This window comes from Pseudorca crassidens, chromosome 9 (genome assembly GCF_039906515.1).
Source record: "Pseudorca crassidens isolate mPseCra1 chromosome 9, mPseCra1.hap1, whole genome shotgun sequence".
Taxonomy (NCBI): Eukaryota; Metazoa; Chordata; class Mammalia; order Artiodactyla; family Delphinidae; genus Pseudorca; species Pseudorca crassidens.
The window spans coordinates 70,220,804-70,238,641 of record NC_090304.1 but is presented as its reverse complement, the minus strand read 5'-3'; the positions used below and the strand labels follow the sequence as shown (position 1 = coordinate 70,238,641).

The 17,838-nt window shown below is 51.7% G+C and overlaps 1 long non-coding RNA gene across 1 annotated transcript in view; it reads left to right on the top strand.

The window, feature by feature from the left end:
* The first annotated feature begins 203 nt into the window (after positions 1-203).
* The window catches only part of LOC137230731 (uncharacterized), a 69,272-nt gene continuing 51,637 nt past the window's right edge, over positions 204-17,838 (top strand). Inside the window, exon 1 of the long non-coding RNA XR_010946235.1 lies at positions 204-348. This is a non-coding gene — a long non-coding RNA (uncharacterized lncRNA). The remainder of the gene's footprint in view (positions 349-17,838) is intronic.

The following is a 17,838-nucleotide window of genomic DNA, read 5'->3' as shown; positions in this document are numbered from 1 at the left end:
TAGAGAAGCAGGAAATGTATCGACCCAGGTGGGGCACGGAGGAAGGGCGCCGAGAGGCTGGCTGGTCAGGGCAGGCTCCCCGGAGGCAGCGGCGGGGCCGGGGCCGCCACAAGGGAGGGTCTCCGGCAGAGCGGAACCGGGCTGGGAGCGAGCCTTGGGGCGGGGGCGGCCGGCGAGTTAGGGTTAGGGCGAGAGGATTCGCCTTCCCGGCGGCAGAGGGCGCCTGGCGCTGCGGTCCGGCGCGCCGGAGCCGCCCGCGCGGACGCCGAGAGAAGAGGCGAGGCGGGGAGCTCGAGCGGCGGCCACTGCCACGTCTTCCCGGCAGTGGCGGCGGCGGCGCGGGAGGAGGTGAGCGGCGGCGGCGCGGGCGGGCAGGTGGGCAGGGAGCGGCGCGGGCGGGCACCGGGCACCGGGCGGGGGTGCCGGCGCCGGGACAGCGCGGTTCCCGCCACGCCGGCTCCTCCTCTGCGCCGGGCGGACAGCCGAGGCCCGGGCGCCGAGCGAGTCCCGAGCGCAACTCGTGCCGGCGGGGCGGGCCGGGGCCGAGGGGACACGAGCCCGCGCGCCATTCGCGGCGCGGGACGCGGTATCCCTGCCGCTGCGGGGCCGGCGCCGCGGCCGGGAAAAGTTGGGGCGGACAGAGCCCGAACGGGCCGGGCGGGAAGTGCGGGTGCACGGCTGACACCCGGAGCGCGGAGGGACGCGGGGAGAAGGGGGTCTGGGCCGGAGGCGGGAGACGCGGGTCCTCTGCGGGCGGAGAGAAAGGGGTGCGCTCAGATTCTCGAGCTGGAGCAGGCAAGTGTCCGGCGGGGACCCCGCGAGTGAGGAGGGAGGGAGGCCCACGGGGGGCGGCCACTGGGGGGACCGGAGGCGAGTGGGTGGCGGGGTAGAGCGATGGGCAGTGGGCTTTGCCTCCTCGCGCCTCTGTTGGGGCAGACGCTGAAAGAGGGGTCGGGCTCAGAGTGGGGGACGCCTCTTGGCGTCTGAAGATCCGGTGGGGAGTTCCAGTAACTGGTGGAGGAGGGAGCGGAGCGGTGCTTCCTCTAAGGCTTGGGTCAAATACCGTCCCTCCCGGTCTGCCAGATTCACCTCCCAGACTGCAGTGCTTTTGTCCTGGGGAAGTTGAGGAGGGACCCCTGAGTGGATGGGATATTTAGATGTTCCCAGGGGAGTAAGATTGGGCTGCATGAAATCATAACTGTTGCCGGGAGAAAACGCAACTCTGACCCTCCCCTAGCCACCCCCCCCCCCATTCCCTCTCCAGTACCGGCAACGTCTGGATTCCCTGGGCTGGGCTAGCAGATCCCCAAAGCCCTGCAGCGCATCTGCTCACAGGTCGTGGGTATCCTAAAGGGGCATAAGACATGGCCTTTTATTCTCTGGGACTGAGGTTGGCTGTTTCAGAAACAAGTGGTTCTGGAGATGCTGGATGCTTTATTAGAACAATCTGTGTGGTGCCCCTTGACAAAGGAGATGACTCATGTTAGCTTTTTTTTTCTTCCCCTTCCAAATAAACTTCGTATTCACGACACAAGTATGCCAGATCATTTGCAACAGTGATAGAGCTGGAGATCTACATTGTAGGCCTTGCTAGTCCTAGATATATTAGCAAGGATTATGGCCTTGGATGCATCACTTCCCCTCTCTGGAACTCAGTTTCCTTATCTGCAAAATAGTGTATAAATAAAGAGCTAGACAGTCTGATGGCGCAGGAGAAGGTGTCTGAGGGAGACTGACATCTTTTTCCTTGTAAGTCGAGATCGGCCACACAAAATCAAACTCAGCCTATTACGAAGAAACTAGGGTGGACTGAACACAGCTAAGAAGCAAGAAAGGCTGCATAAAGTAAAACAAACCCCAAAACTAATAATAATTGGTATTAGATTTACAGTATGGATATTGCTCTCATGTAGGCAATTAGTGTACATGGCTGTCCAGCTGTCATTACCATAAAGCTGTTAACTGTGCTTAAAAAAATTACGTATGTTTCATCTGTGGACCTGAATTTTATTCTTTTGTTTGAATCTTCAAGCCTGGAGTAGATGCTCAGTTGGATGGGTCTTGGCTCAGCCTTCCTCGAAGGACCTCCCCAGGATCTCTCATTGCCATAGTAGCCTAGATTTCCTCCTGTCTGACTGATGCTGCCTTCCTTGTACCAACACACTTCTGTCATCTTTTCCGTTCTAGCTTGAGAAGTGGGGAGCTGATCCCTGTTGCATCTGGCATTTCTGAACTTCCCAGGTTTCTTTCCAAGTGAGTAAAATTAAGTGAGGCAAACAATGCATTAGATGCAGCACATTAAAAATAGCTCAAGGTAATAATGTATCTGCCCCAGCCCTATTCCCTAGACCTCCTGGGCGACCTCTCACTAGGACATCCGTGTCACTTGCCGGCCATCTCGTTTTGGACGCTCAGGGTCATCACAGAGCTGAAATGACATGGTTGGGTCAAACAGCACATTCATGATCAAGCCGTGATGCTGGAGGGAGAGGAGGATTTTTTGTGTATTTTATCATAACTGAATGCTCCTGCCGTGTTCTCTTCCATTCGTAGCTGTCAAAGTCCGTATTGGGTTTGACCACATCACGTTCAGTAATCCTTTTCTGTCAGTGTCTTGGCAGCAGCAGTTAGTGGTTATCTCTAAGTTTGAGGTAGTGGTAAAATTATATCCTCTCTAGCAGGTAATTAAGTTGAATCTTTAAAATATCTGTAGTTTATATGTGTGTGTGTGTGTGTGTGTGTGTGTGTGTGTATAAATTTTACTTTAGCTGAGGGCTATTAAATGAATAAAAATCATGTTGCTAATAATAGTTGTCATTTGAGCCCCTACCATTGATCTTGCGCTGTGAGGTGAGGAAACAAAGCTTCGACAGGGTACAACTCTAAGTGCTACCACTGGCTTTCACAAGTTACTGGTGATCTTTGAAACCAAACAGTGTTTTACAATAGTGGAAAAGTAATTCTTAACTATCCTATAGGGCTGTGATATTGAATGAGATCTCGTATATGAAAAGCAATGTGGAAACTTGTAAAGCGCCCTCCAACCTAGGACAGTGTTTTACCCTAAGCACCTGGGGATACCCAGGTGCTTAGGGTAAAGCTTATGAGTCCATGAGTCTTGATGTCTGATGGGCCTGGTGTACATGCTGAGCCCATCGCCTGATCCCTCTGAGCCCGATTTCCCCGTGTGTAACATCAGGATGATAGTATCTGCCTTGCATTAAATGAGATGCACTTGTGAGTTGCAGTGGGTGCTCAGTGATGGTTGGCATCCAGCCCTTTCTCTCCCCTTGCCCATGGGCACTTGGGATAATGGGATTAAGTCTTCCAGTAGGAATTGTCCTCGAGGGAGAAAGGCTTTTAAAGTACATTTTTGTACTTATAAATAATTCTTTTAGCTTTTAGCTGCCCACTCCATCCTCAGCACATGCAGTGGATATTCTAGGACCTACTGTCATCTAAAAGGAGGGAATTGCTGGGACTGGCACAGCATTGTGAATCAACTATATACTTCAATAAAAATTTAAAAAAAAAGAAAAAAAAAAAAGAAAAGGAGGGACTTGAACCAAGCCAGAAGCCAGAAGGGACACGTCTTTGGTAGGAGGCTGAAGATGGATGTAGCTAGTTTCCCCTTTGCCCATTGTGTGCCCTTCTCTCCTCTTTTATTCATTTTGTGGGACAGGGAAAAGATACTGAGTTTTGGGACTTCGAGCTGGTAGGAGGCATTGTTAGAGCTATAGTATAAGGTGGGAGGGCAGTGCAGATGTGGGCTGGGAAGGAGATGGAAGAGTTGACTTTGCCAGTAAAACCTGGACAGTTTGGTGTGGGGGAAGTCTCTTTTAGTTGTAGGATTTGGCTAAATATGGGGCCAATTTGTATCGAGTGCTATAGGCTGTCTTGTGGGGCTTGGAAGTTCTTATGCTCCAAGCAGAGTTTGACTGGTTGCGGTGGCATCATAAATGAGTTGCCATAGTAAGTTGTATGCGGAAAAGGAAATTAAATTCCAGGAGGGTGTTTGTTGTGACTGATGCCAGAATTTCTCTGAGAATTTTATTAAGATTCAGTCAGTCTATAAAAGTACTTCTTAGTCCTCTGAAGGTATTAATTAAGAAATAGTTTTTTAAAAAAAACCAGAAGGGTCTCCTTTGTGAGCTTTTGAAATGTAATCTTCCTAAATCTTTGGAAAAAATGAAGTCTTTAAAAAAAAAATCACAGAGCTGTCTATTTTAAAAGCAGTCCCTCCAGAGTAATGTTTCCTTCTCTTCCCATCCCTTCATTCCTCTCACATTATTTTGATAATGAGTTAATTTTGGGGTCCTCTACATCTTGGGAGCCTAATGTGTACGCCCCTTCATTTTTAGATCTCGGATATGCCTTCTTCTGCGTTTACTCGTATTCATTCGTTACGAGGAGGTAGCACCGCAAGGTGGTGAAGAGCAGAGAGGCTGGAGCCAGCTTGGGGACAGGGAGAGTCGTGGTCATTCTTGGAGAGCTGGGCTCTCCTCAGCTTGGATTAACCCCCGTAGAAGCTCTGGAGGGCGATCCTGTTATTCCCGTTGCACAGATGAGGAAACAGAAGCCTGCGCATCCTCATAGTTGGGGGCGGGGTGGCATGTGTCACAGTCCGAGCGGCAGCTGTGATCTCTGTGACGGCACAGGCTGGGCAGGCAGAAGTCGCGCCCACCCTGCCAAGGTTGGACTCCGTCCGGAGGCTGTGGTTTAGAAGGGTGGCTCCGTAGGCTGTGTGGACTATGAAATGCCCTGAAGAGAGACAAGGCCATCAGGGTAATGGGCATGAGAGAGGATGAGGGCTTGAACTCAAGACGTTAAGACGGTGGCAGGGGTGATGCAGCAGAGGGAACGGGCCAGCATGGTTGGTGCTCAGTGCTCTGGACTGGGGTTGGGAGAACGAGCAGTCAAGCCCTCTTTTCTCTCCTCACCCCTTCCCTGTTGCCCCTCTCATCCTCACAAGCTGGGTAGTGGAGACACTGTCTGTAGACTGCAGGCATCTCTGTAGAAACTCAAATTTGCCTCCTTTGGTCTCTCATGACAGCCAGAGAAAGGTGCCTGAGGAAAACCCCAAAGCGCCTTCCCCTGTCTTTGCCCACCCACCCTGGCCTTAGTTTCTGCCTTTCCTGGAGCATCTCAGGATGGAAGTCAGGTTCTCAGACCCCATTCAGAGAAGTGCTGGTTTGAACATTCAAATGTATAGTGAAACTGTTGAAGGGGAAAAGCCCCCAAAGGAGGAAGTCTCCCTGGGGTGCAGTCGGCACCCCACAGTTCCCTGGTGGACCCAGTGGACCACAGTGGCTGTGGTCCTCAGTTTGGGCTGTTCCCCAAGGGCTGATCTGCCTCTAGGCGGGGGTGACTTGTGGTCACCAAACATGCAGGGGCTGGTCGGGAACGGGGAGTGGAGGTGGGCGAGTTCTCAGTGGTGGCCAGCCCTGCAAGGAGGGGAGAACACCCTCCCCCGAAGGGTGCAGCCTCGGTGAGGAGCTGAGCCATACTCAGGAGAACCGGAGTCAGAGCGAGGGGACACGGTTGGTCCTGGTTGCTAGCGTCCGCATGTCCCCATCATAGGATGCACCACTGCCGCATCAGAAATATGCTGGTGCCGTGCCCTCTCCCCTAGTCAGTGCCAGAGTCTGTAAGAAACTTGCCCAGGCGTCCGTTTTCCAGAGTGCATAATAGCCGTGCCCTTCAGATAGTTTGTTCTTGCTGGGCTCTGGCCAGTTGGTCGGGTTCTGGCTTTGCTTGGGCTGCGTCCTCATGGAGAGGAGGCTGAGAGTTACTTTATTGGTCTGCCTGCTTCCTGGTGTCCGCAGTCATGGCCATCTCTGCAGTGAGTCACTGCACAAGGACTCCGCTCCCCTACTGTTCGATGGTCACCCCTTTCCCTCCGAGATGGGACTTCTTTTCCTTGTCCTGTGGGTAGCCCCCAGCCGTGGACTGTTGAAGTGCCCAGTGAGTGTGGCGCACTAACAGGGTACCTATTTAATGGGAGGAGAGCGTTTTGTGTGGGGATGTCAACTGTCAGGCTGCCTCCTGAGCAGCATGTCCTAAGCAAAGCCCCTCTGTTTTCCTTTTTGCTCCATGTTTAGCTGCGTGTGTGTGTTTGGGCTGCGTGTTTGTTTTAATTATTACTAGGAAGCCAAAAAAGGTATTTATCAAATGTTTGAATTTACAGAAGTGTTACTATGGACAAGCAGAAATAGTAGCTATATGTTTGTCCAGGATACCACTGATTTATCTCTCCTTATTCCACCTTGTTGCTGTTTTGTTGGAAGAACCCTCTGATTTGTATCCTGGTTCAGTTTGGATTTTACTGTTGAATGTGAATAGAGGCTGGCCTGGTTGTTTGCTGAAGTGGAGGGACTCGAATGGGTGGGCTTCAGGCTGCCAGCCTCGGCTGTCCCTGCAGCCCCAGGAGCCTGACACGCAGTGCCTTTGTCGGGAAGGTGGAGTTTGGCCAGGCTTTTTCTTTGGCTTCGCCTGGGAGTAGCTCTGCTGGCGACAGCAGGTGGCCTCCTCTCTGCTGCGGGAAAGGGAATTCTCTCTTCATCTGGTTTTTACTTTCTTCTCATCCTATGGAGGTGAGAGGGAAGAGAGTCTCAGAAAAGTGCATCCTGGAGCCAAGCGGGTTCAGGGCAGGACAGGTTTGCAGCTTCCACAGAGCTTACCCCAAAGTTTTCCTTGCACCCGGCATTTCCCTTCTTCCCTGTTGATCCCGATCCAGTCTTGTCATCTGTGGCTTAGAGACTGCACTTGAACTTTATCAGTCACTCTTGGGAAGACCTTGGAGTGTGGCACTAAAACTTGTCCAGATTGCTCTGTCAGTTTCACACCAGAACACGAAACCCTGTTTCGGTGGCTGTGGTGCTATTTTTAAATCAGTTCGATGGCTTTTTTCTAAATGATATAGGGGATACATGAATATATTATGCTCGTGCACCTCACCCTCCCGTCCAAATAGTGGAGAAGTGAACAGCAGATGTAGAGTCCTCCTTCCTCTGGCGCCCTTCCCCCCTGTGCCGCCTCCCTGCTGGGTCCTCAGCACTAACTAATTGTAATTTCCATCAGCCTATACAGACGCAAACACATACAGTTTTGTTTCTTTTGTAAGCATAAATCTGATTGCACGATATATATCGTTTCATTATTTTATCTTTTCACAATGGATCTTGTAGATCTTTTCTTGCATGTAGTTCTTCTCGCTTTTAATTTGTCTACAAAACATTTTATAGTATAGATATATCATAATTTATGAGTCAGTCCCCCATTGATAGGCATATAAAGGGACTCATTAGTTTTGCTATTATATCTTCATACATACATGCTGTTATGCACACATGCGTGTGTTTCTCTAAGAGTGGAATCAGTATGCCACAGGTTCTACTCATTTAAACTGTTACAGCAAATCCCGACACTGTGCTCGCCAGGGCTGTACTGGTTTAAACTACCAATAGTGTATGAGGCTGCCCATTTTCCCACAGGCTGCCATTCTGCTAGGTGATAGAAATGGACAGTGTTTAGTAGGCATTTCACCCATCACTGGTATGGCTATGAGACTCGTTTGGCTTCCGGATCTTAATTGGGCGGGGGGAGGTGTCTATCATAACCATGGAGGATGAGGGAGCTGAGCCCCCGAGGACCAAGGCTCTGCTCAGGGTGTCCTGCCGCCAGGGGTGGCAACGTGGCCCTGGAAGCCAGCGCTCCTGGTTTCACGTTCTCTCCGCTTTTCCCAGAGGCTGGGCACTGTAATAGAGCACTATAATTTTGGTGTCACCTGCCAGAGTCTTTCTGCGAGCCTCTCCCCGAGGAAGCAAGTGCTTATAAGCAGCACATTGATACCAGTTGTGTTCTGCACAGCCAAGGCAGGGATTCCAGGCTGGTGAGCTGAACTGGGGGAACGTATAAGGATCACATGGTGGAAAATCAGACTCTCTTGCTTCTGAAATAGCCTCCATGCATGTAGTGAAGCGCGGTTCTGCGTGTGGTAGGGCTTTCCTTCCAGCAGTGTGGTGGTCCGTGCCCCACTTCCCTGGTTTGTTATGGGAATATTGTGATGGTTTGTCTCTGAGCAGGGTTCCTTAGAAGGTGTTCCAGGGGCCTGATCTGGTAGAGGACACATCTGGAGGCCGTCACCTGGGCCGTCCCTGCAGGCTGAGCAGCCCAGTGGGTTTTGGGAGGCTCTGACTTACTGAATGACAGCGTCCTTTACCTGTGGTTCAAAGAGGGCCAGGGAGAAGGAGTGATGGAGGGGCAGCCCGGGGTGGTGAAGAGACTCTAGGATCATTTCCAGCTCCCACTCCATCGTTTATGGCTGTGTGACTTAAGCACGGTTATCCTTTCTCCCTGGGCCTCGGTTTCCTCACCTGTAAACCAGGAATAGTATCAGTACCCACCTCACAGGGTTGTTCCGGGGATTCAGAGCGTAATGTTTGTAAAGCTCTGAGCGTATTACCCAGTGAGTACTCAGCAGTTGTAAGCAACTACTACGCTTGTTTGTGTCCTCCTGTCCTTAATAAGTGTTTTTTAAATGCATGAATGAGCGTTACATTTGCTGAATGTAAAAATGCACATCCTCTAGTAACGAATGTCAAGGAGGGCAGAGGCAGGCCTGGATCAGCTGGGGTTGTGGGAGGGTAGCCGGCGAAGGTAGCAGGTTGGGCAGGAGCGCACATTTGATGTCCTTTTCCGACACCAGTCCTGCTGTGAGACGCCGAGGCCCCAGAGCAGAGGCCTTCCCTTTTCTTAAGTAGATTGTGTGCTGGGGATCCTTCGTGCTGCCTCTCCCTTTTGTTTTGGAGGAGGCCGAGCCAGGCCCTGAGAGGTGAGGTGCAGCTACGGGCCTGGTCGTTCAGAGCAGAGGTGGGACCAGGTCTCCAAGCCCTGGGAGGTTGAGGCTCCTTACCCTGCTCTCCACGCAGGGTAAATGGGCCACGTGCTGCCCATTTCAAGATGCAGGAAAAGAGAAGCACACGGCGTTGGGCGCTTTGCAGAGCCTGCTGTCTGCTGCTACTGAGTTTGCTGTGAGCTGAGGTCGCTCAAGTGCAGGGAAGGTAACGGAAGCGTAACCCGCAGTGGGGCGGGGCTGGGGCTCACGCCTGGGTCTGCCTGGCTCATGCTTTACCTTCTGCCTCGTCACAGCCCTAACAGTGCTGGCCCTGGGATGCTGTCTGTGCGTGTTTCATACCCCCGACCATGCACGTGTGCCTGTGCATGTACGACGGCAGGTTCGTGTGAAGCCCCTGATTTGTTTGCTGATGGTTTACCCAAACTGGAGAGACCTGCGGTTGAGTGTGGGGAGGACTGTACTCAAGGCTCCAGAGCCGCCCAGGCCGCCCAGGCGCAGGTGGGCAAAAGGAAACCTCACTCCTGGGAGTGGAGCTTGGTGGAGGAGCCTGGTGTCTGCGGGCCTGGGAGGACCAGAGCTGGCTGGCGAGGACACGGGCAGGGCCTGGGCAGACTGCAGGGCTTACAGAATGCCAGGTGCAGAGGCCCGAGATGTGAGTCCAGTAGTGTGTGTGGAAGGGAACTACGAAAGCAAGATCAAGTGGCCTGCGGTGTGAGAGAGGTTTCAGAGTAGCGCGTGGTGCGTGCCGGAGGTGCTGCCCTAAGTGTGCATCAGCGGCACGGAGATGTCACCTCGGCTCCCGGGGCCTGAGAGGGCCTCTCAGAAGTGGCACAGATTAAAACAAGCCTTGCTTGCTCCTTGGAGAGCAAGTCGACCTGGCTTGTGATCCACCCTCAATTTGCAGATGTGGACCCTGGGACCTGGTGAGCTCCCTGGTTCGGGGTCACAGCCCTAACGAGGACAGGCGAGCCTGGAGCCTGCCCTGCCTGCCCTCCTCTCCACACGTGTGCTCACGGAGTGCCGCATATAGCAGCTGTTTGCTCGGCACCTGGAGTTGCTCAGGGTTACTTCTCAAAAGAGCAGGCTGGGTCCCAGTTCAGTTCTGGTCCTGGCTCTGCTGTCTCTGAGCAGAGCTGGGACGTTAGCCCCTCAGTTTTGCCCTCTTGTAGGGTGGGTATAGCACCCCTGTCTCCCTTCTAGGCTTGTCTTTGTTCACTCAAGAGCTGTTCGGCAAATACATTCTTTTATTCAGCTGGATGCTATTCTGTGTGTCGGGCGTTTTGCACCAAGCAAAGGATGTCAAAATCTTGTTCTCCTGGAGCTTATTTTCTCCTGAGGGGCAGCAGACAGTAGCTGGTTATAGTTGATGGTACGTGTCCTAGTTTCTTAGGGTGCTGTGACAAAGGACCACAAGCCGGATGGCGTAAACCTCAGGACCTTACCCCCTTGTGCCCTGGGGCTCTGAGGGAGGACCTGTTCCCTGCTTCTGCCCCAGCGTCTGGTGGTGCCGGCATGCCTGGTGCCTGGATCTTGTGGCTGCACAGCTCTGCCCTCTTGCCTCCCTTACCACACGGCCTCTTTCCCGGGTCTGTGGCCCCTCTTTTCTTATGAGGGCCCACCCCCCTCCAGTGTGTCCTCATCCTAACTACGTACTTCTGGGAAGACCCTCTCTGCAAATGAGGTCACATTCTGAGGTTCCAGGTGCACGTGGATTTGAGGGGACGCTGTCCGACCCAGAACGGTATGCGAGGTAGTAATGGCTGCTGAAAAGTCCGGGCAGTGCCTGGGGCAGGGGTCGGTGAGGTGCTGAAAGGTGGTGCAGGCGGGCCTTGCTGAGCAGGTAGTGTTTGAGCTTCCACGTGGAGGAGGGGGGAGGGGTGGAGGAGCTGAGGTATGGAGGGGATGTGGTCCAGGCCGAGGGAACAGCAAACACGGAGGCCTTGAGGTGGGCATGTGCGCCTGCCAGACTGGTACGGGGACAGTGACGTGGAAGTCGTGTGTGTGTGTGTGCATGCACGTACGCGCGCGTGTGTGTTCATGAGGCTTTGGCCTTTTGCCCCCGCGAGATGGGAGCCACTGTTGAGTCTGCGAGCATGCCGACAGCAGCGTTGGCGTGTGGACCAGCTCGTCAAGGGTTTTTCCAAGTTCAGACGGCCATCGCAGCGCCTCGTCCGTGCGCCGTGATGTTTTGCAGTGATGGTTACTCGGCAGTTTCTTTTTGAAACGTCAGTGCTGTTGACCCTTGATCCACCGCCCTTTCCAGTCGGTTCTCTGTTCCTTCTGGATGCCTTTCCACCCACCCGCTTCCCCACACTGAAACCACAAGCATGAAGAAGAGAAAGTAGACAAGGCTGGGGGTGGCCAGGGCTGCTGGGAAGCCCGGCACGCGTGGCAGCCCTGGTGGGAGCTGCGCCTTCCCGCCAGCCCCGGGCCATCTGGTGAACGCTGTGCCCATGGTGAAGGTGTTCCTCGCCCTGGCAGATCTAGAAACTGCTGAGGTCAGTGTGAGGTCAGTGCGAGCTCAGGGCGCTCAGCTCCCCGCATCCTTCTGTGGATCAAGTCACTATGCCGTGAAAAGAGGTGAGTCAGCCGCCTCGGGCAGCGGCCTCCCTTGGCCTGGAAAATACAGGGCAGGGAGGGACTTGCAGAAGCACCTGCGGAGAGCCCAGGAGCCTGTCGGGCAGTCACTGCACTCACTCGGCCCGGGGCCCTCACTGCCACCCACTTTGTCACTGGCCTGCAGAGCTTTACATTCTCATTCACATTTGCTGTAAAAACAGTCAGGCCTGCGATGCGAGTGCCGTCATTACAGAGAAGAAGGCACCCCAGGTGTGGCTGGCCCCATGGTCCGGGGCCCATGCCAGTTTGGTTCGTGTGGTCCTGGGGGGAATCATAACTTTGGATTCCCTGGCGTCAGAGCTGAAGGGAATCTCCTTATCTGGCTCACATTTAATTTCCTCCCTAGGCCTCCAAAGGAAAGGGCCTGGCATGTCTGTGACTGGGGCTCCGGAGGAGCGGGCCACGGGTGGCCTTGATTTCAGGCGCTCTTCCCGGCCTCCGCCTGTGAGGGCGGTGCCAGGAGCAGCCCGTCCAGGGAGGTGATCCGGGAGCCCCCTGGCGCCGCCGCCCCTCCGGGGAGCACCGCTTTAGAAGATAGTTCCGTGTAAGCGGAGATGGAAATAGAATTCCCCGGCGCTAGGAGCAGCTGCTCCTCTGTAGGATTTCAGGAGCTGCCTTTGGGCACCAGTCACTCACTAACCCCTGCCTCCCAGCAAAACACACACCCACGCAAAATGAAAGTGAGGCAGACTGTGCCTGGCTAGAGACGGAGCGTTAGAGTGTGTTTTGTGGGACTGTAGTTCCTCTCCAGAGTCTTTTCTGAGGGTGCTTCCCCAGTACAGCAGAAGAGCTTCCTTGTTTGCCAGACGCTACAGGAAGCTTTGAATCAGGTAGCGTCCCCAGGAGTCTGTGGAGTCTGGCCTCGATTCCGCATTAGAGGCAGGGAGGCCATGCCCAAGAGTGGGAGCCAGGCAGGACCCCAAGGGTTCTCGTAGAACAGGCCACTTGTCCTGTGCCCAGGTGGCCTTTGTCTCTGTGCTGATGGATCTCAAGCACTTGGTAAAGAAGTGCTTGTACATAAGTACAGGATATGGGCCCTGATTTTTGTTTGTTTGGTTTTGGTTTTTGTTTTTTAAACTGGGCATCTGTGAGTTAGCTCAGGACCCTGAGAGCTCAGTCTCCTGGCCCCACAGCGAGACTGGTCTCATCCCTGCAGCCTTGGGGCATCTTTAACCTGGGGGTTGGATGACATGGTTGTCACGCGTGTCTCCTTCCTTGTGCTCCTCGCAGCCCTTTGCACAGGTCCTGGGGTGATTTGCCTGCACCTACGGTGGGAGCTCCCTGAGGGCAGTGGGAGCCTGGCACATGCGGAGCTTCCAGGAGCTTCCCTGCGGCCCTTGTCCTGCTTGGCCAGATCCCCAGTGTCTTGCTTTCTGGGTGAGCGTTGAGGTGGAAGGAGGAACAGGTGGGGGGATTTGATGTGAACCCCCCTTCTGGCTCTGGGGGCAGGCGTCCCCAGCTGTTCAGCATGAGCTCCTTGTTCCCGTCTCAAGTTTCATGCAACTTTTGATCCTTGTGCTAAACAAAGTGCCTTTATTTCTGGATGTTGTCATGAGAGTTGTTTTTGCAATTATTGGTGAGGCAGAAAAGAACGGATCATGACGACAGAGTTGTCTATATATTCCAAATTTAAGAAATGTCTCTGCATTAGAAAAATACTACAAAGAATTTAATTTCAGTGGTTGTGTCTGGATTTTGGTATTACAGGAGGTTTTTTATCTTTCTGTTTTTCGGCATTTTCCATGTTGAGCATGTATTGTCTAGATAAAAAAAGCTATAAAAATTACTACAAATAATAAATAGCTGTGTATTAGGATCCAGTATGTGCTGTACACTGTAAGAACTTGCCATTACACTCTTATTTGATCCTTACTATGAACCTGTAAGGTTCTCTTTTTAAAAAAATACAAATGCTGACATATTTTATTTTATTGTGGCGAAATCTACAAAACTTACCTTTTTAACCATTTTTAAGCTCTGTGGCATGAAGTACATTCACCGTGAGATCCTTTCTTTAAACTCCTTATTTTATAAATGAGGAAGCTGAGATTTGGAGAAACACAGCTGCTTAAGGTCACAGAGAGTAAGGAGTTCCAGAGGCGGGATGTGGATGTAGGGCGATGATACTCGGAGGTCTGGGATCTCTGGTTTGTGGCTGTTGGAGTCTGTGATTACTTACCCTGCCCCACGATCGCCGCTTGATCGCAGAAAGCCTGTGTGTGTCTCATGTGTGTGTCTCATGTGTGTGTCTCCTTTGACAGCTCTAGGGTTGGGCTTTGCGTTTTTACAGGGAGGAGCGTGGTGAGCCTGGCTCGGGGCACGAGTGGCTGACATAAGTGACACCAGGGTTGATGATTTCCGTAATCCTGTTTGCCTTTGTTCGACCCGTGGAAGCGTGTGTGTACATGGGGTGGCAGGGTGGTGAGGCCTGTGTGTTAAGAGTTCTGTCTCCAGCAGGTGCTCAGCCGTAGGGGACAGTGGAAGGAGCAGTGGCCTAGAGCTTAGGTACCTGGCTTCCTCAGGTCTGGGCGCACGGCGCGGGGTGATTTTAGAGAAAGGGCATTGCACTTGGAGTTACAAGGTCTGTGCTGCAGTCCTGATTTTACCACGTGGTTGACACGCTTTGGCCTCAATTTCCATATTTCTAAGTGGGTGATGAAAATGCTTGTTCTGCTTGCCTCCCGTGATTGCAGAGGATTAAATGTCATGATGGGGGAAAAGCGCTAAGTAAACGAAAGGCCTACCAAGGAAATGTCTAAGATGGGAATTTTGAGCGCTCAGTGGTGGGGGGAGGAGTGTCTGTGGCTGACCCCGGAGACTTGAGAAGGGAGGATTTGGATGTGAAGAGTGGCAGGTTTGCTTTGGCTTGTTTTCTTTGGTTGGGGCCATCAGCGTGCTTCCTCCACCATTGCTTAGTTGGTAATATATAGGGTCCCATTGCCTGCCTGTATGTTGGGATGCTCTGGGATTTTACTGGCATGTGACTCTGCCAAGGTCCTTGGTCCACGCCCCCCACCCCCAACCTCCCCAAGACTCACATCCGCCTAGTGAAATGAATTGTAACAGAGGAGGTCATTTTGTAGCCATGTGGTGGTTGAAACTGTGCAGCAACTTTCCCTAGTTTTGTCTGTCTTCCTCGTCTTTACAGCAAGTACCAGTCTGTCTGTTTCTATTCCCTAACCTTGAGGAGACACACACAGGAGTGGGTGGGGCCTGGAGGATTGTGGCTGGTGAGGGAAGGCTCTCCCCATCTTACGGTGGATGCAGCGCTTGCGTCTTTCTGCACCAAGACACCGTGCTATGCAAGACACTGTGGAATATCACAATAAAGAAGACAGGGTCTCAGCTCTCAAAGAGCCCACTGTGTCCTGGAGAAGACGCAGCTACTCCAGAAACATCTAGGAGGGTAAGGGCTAGGTAGCTTGCAAAGCAACTGTCAAGAGAGGTGGTAGCCCTTTGTCTAAATGAATGAAAATGCATCATAGGGGCTGGTCAGGGGGCTGAATTGTCAGCATGACTTTGGGACTCTTTGCTTTTTAACAACCACTTGAATCAGCTGTTTTAAAGCTAGGGCTTCTGTCTGGCTACCCCCAAGATAATTTTTTGAGCCATCACTGTTTCAGTGCACATTTCAAATGACAGGAAAGCCAAGGATTCTGTGTAGGGCCCTGCGGAAGTCAGTGGTCCCATCTCACCGCCTGCTTGCTTTTGGCTTTGGGAATGGTACTAGAAGACTAAGTAGGTCACGGAGATCTATTTTGAACTGAGCGTGGCTGGGCTGCCTGGACATTTAATTTCCGGATCAAATCCTGTTGGACTTGTTTGCCCCGGAGGTTGGCAACGGGCATTCTCTGGTCAGTCGTGTTGTATATTTATAAAGTGTGAAGAGTCTGGAGGTAGGGAGACATGCCAGCCACTTCTCCGTTCCTGTAGGTGCGCCGGTGGTGGAGAGGTTTCAGAAACCTTCCAGAAGCCAGGGGAGTGTAGTTTTCCCACGCTGCTTCCTTGAATTTTCTGAAAATGGTCAGTCCTCGCTAACTTCATGAAACCTTTTTCTTTTAAAGAATGAAATTTAGTTAGTACCCAGAGCCGGTTGGCTTCTGTTTATATTAGTAAGAGCTGCTAGTTGCTGATTGGACCTTTTATGTACATTATTTTTTTTTAATCCTCACAACAACTTTGGAAAGTGGGGATTACTGTCCCCGTTTTGTAGGCCAAGAAACAGAACCAGAGTGATGCAGTAATTTGCCAACAGACCCGGTGTGTAAGTAACAGGGCCAGAGATTTGAACCCAGGTCCTTCTGACCAGAGTCTGGCCTTTTGTACCACGCCACACTGGTCTTGGGAGCCCTGGGAATGGAAGACGTGCCCCGTTGGGAGTGGGGAGTGTGGTAGCAGCTCCTGGGCCTGTTGTGAGGCAAGGTGTGACCTTCCTCCCAGGAGGGGCCAGCCGTGGGTGTTGAGGTTGCAGACCCCCCAACTCAAGGGGGCTTCTGTGTGCAAATGGAGTTATGTTTTAAGCTATCGCTCTGATATAACTGGACCACAGAATCCTCAGAATTTTTACTCTTTGTTGGATTTGTCTCCCGTTTCACTCTTTTGCTCTGGGTGTTCTTGCCTAAGACCTAGGGTGAGTGCAGTGAGGGGGTGAGGTCCATGAGAAAATGTAGGTGGTGATGGAGTCATTTAAACCTCCTCCCCTGTGTGCACGGGCTGTCCACCTGAATATCCCTCTATCTTCCCTACATTTTTGAGAAGAAAACACAAGCTTTTGGGTATGCGTTTGCTTTGTCTTGCTCTGCAGTTTCTTCCCCCAAGCTGCTTACGGAGTCCCAGCAGTAATGCCGCTGCTCGAGGTTGTTTATATTTGTAGATGTGTTGGAGTTTTGGGTGCTTTGCACAGACATGGCCTCACCTGATGTTCCCAGCGAGCCTTCATCACCCCCAGTTCACAGACAGGGATTCTTAAGGGACATCACAGACCTGAGACTTTGAGGTAGCATACGCCATAGCCTCCTCTGAAAGTATCGGACACATCAGAGGAGGAGTTTATTTAAAATCAGTTGTCTGGGGACTTCCCTGGTGGCGCAGTGCTTCAGAATCCGCCTGCCAAGGCAGGGGACACGGGTTCGAGCCCTGGTCCGGGAAGATCCCACATGCCGCGGAGCAACTAAGCCCGTGTGCCACAACTACTGAGCCTGCGCTCTAGAGCCCGTGAGCCACAACTACTGAGCCCACGCGCCACAACTGCTGAAGCCCACGCAACTAGAGCCCATGCTCCGCAACAAAGAGAAACCACCGCAATGAGAAGCCCGAGCACCGCCACAAAGAGTAGCCCCCTGCTCGCAGCAACTAGGGCAGCAACGAAGACCCAACACAGCCAAAATAAATAGATAACTAAATTTAAATAAATAAATAAAAATAAAATCAGTTGTCTTCTGAAAGTGAAAGCATGCCCCCTTCAAGTGCTGTCCCCACTGGCGGGTATGCAGTGGGGCTTGGGGGCAGCATCCTAGTTGGCTGCTGGACCCAACATAGTTTCCCTCCCAGTCATTTCCTAGCTTTTTACTTAACCTCTGAGTCTGTATCCTATAAATTGGGCATGATAATAATATCTAAAAGAGCTGGGTGAGATGTAAATGACACAGTATACATGAAATCACCCAGACCTCAATGAACAGGTTATTATTTTCTTTTTTATTTTATTTTATAGTTAATTTGGGTTTTAATTTACCTTCATTATGTAGAAAATGACACTCTTAAAAAAGAGAGAGAAAAGAAAATGGCATTCTAGACCTGAAATTCAATTCAGAAGCAACCAGTAAGACAATTATTGGATCTCATTCTTACAGAATTCTGAGCAGATATATAAACTATGTGACACCATAAGCAATCTATTATAATATTAAACACATGTTCTACACATGTTCCGTCTTTGTTTTAAACCAGCATGACTTGGAGAAATCAGTCCTCAGCTATAGGAGCAGAGACCTGGGAAACTGTCCCCTCCCTAAGAGCCTTAGTAACTGACCTCTCCCGTAAACTCCCTCCTCCAAAGCAAGAGGGAGAGGATGAACTATAAGGACCCTAATTTTAACTAGAATTTTCCCAAGATTTTCCTATTCTTTTTGGTTTTGCAGTGGAGTAGCTGATGTATGCTTCATTTGCTGGGACCAGAGCTCTGAGGAGTCCTTATTAATAACCACAAGGCCACTCTCAAGTGCCCAGGCCCAGTATTTTAAAAAATGAAGAGATGCTGAAACAGGATTTTAGAAACAGGTATTTTAAATTTACACCCTGGACACATTAATACTTTTAGCCTACACACATGCAATGACTGTATAATTATCTTGAGATGATTT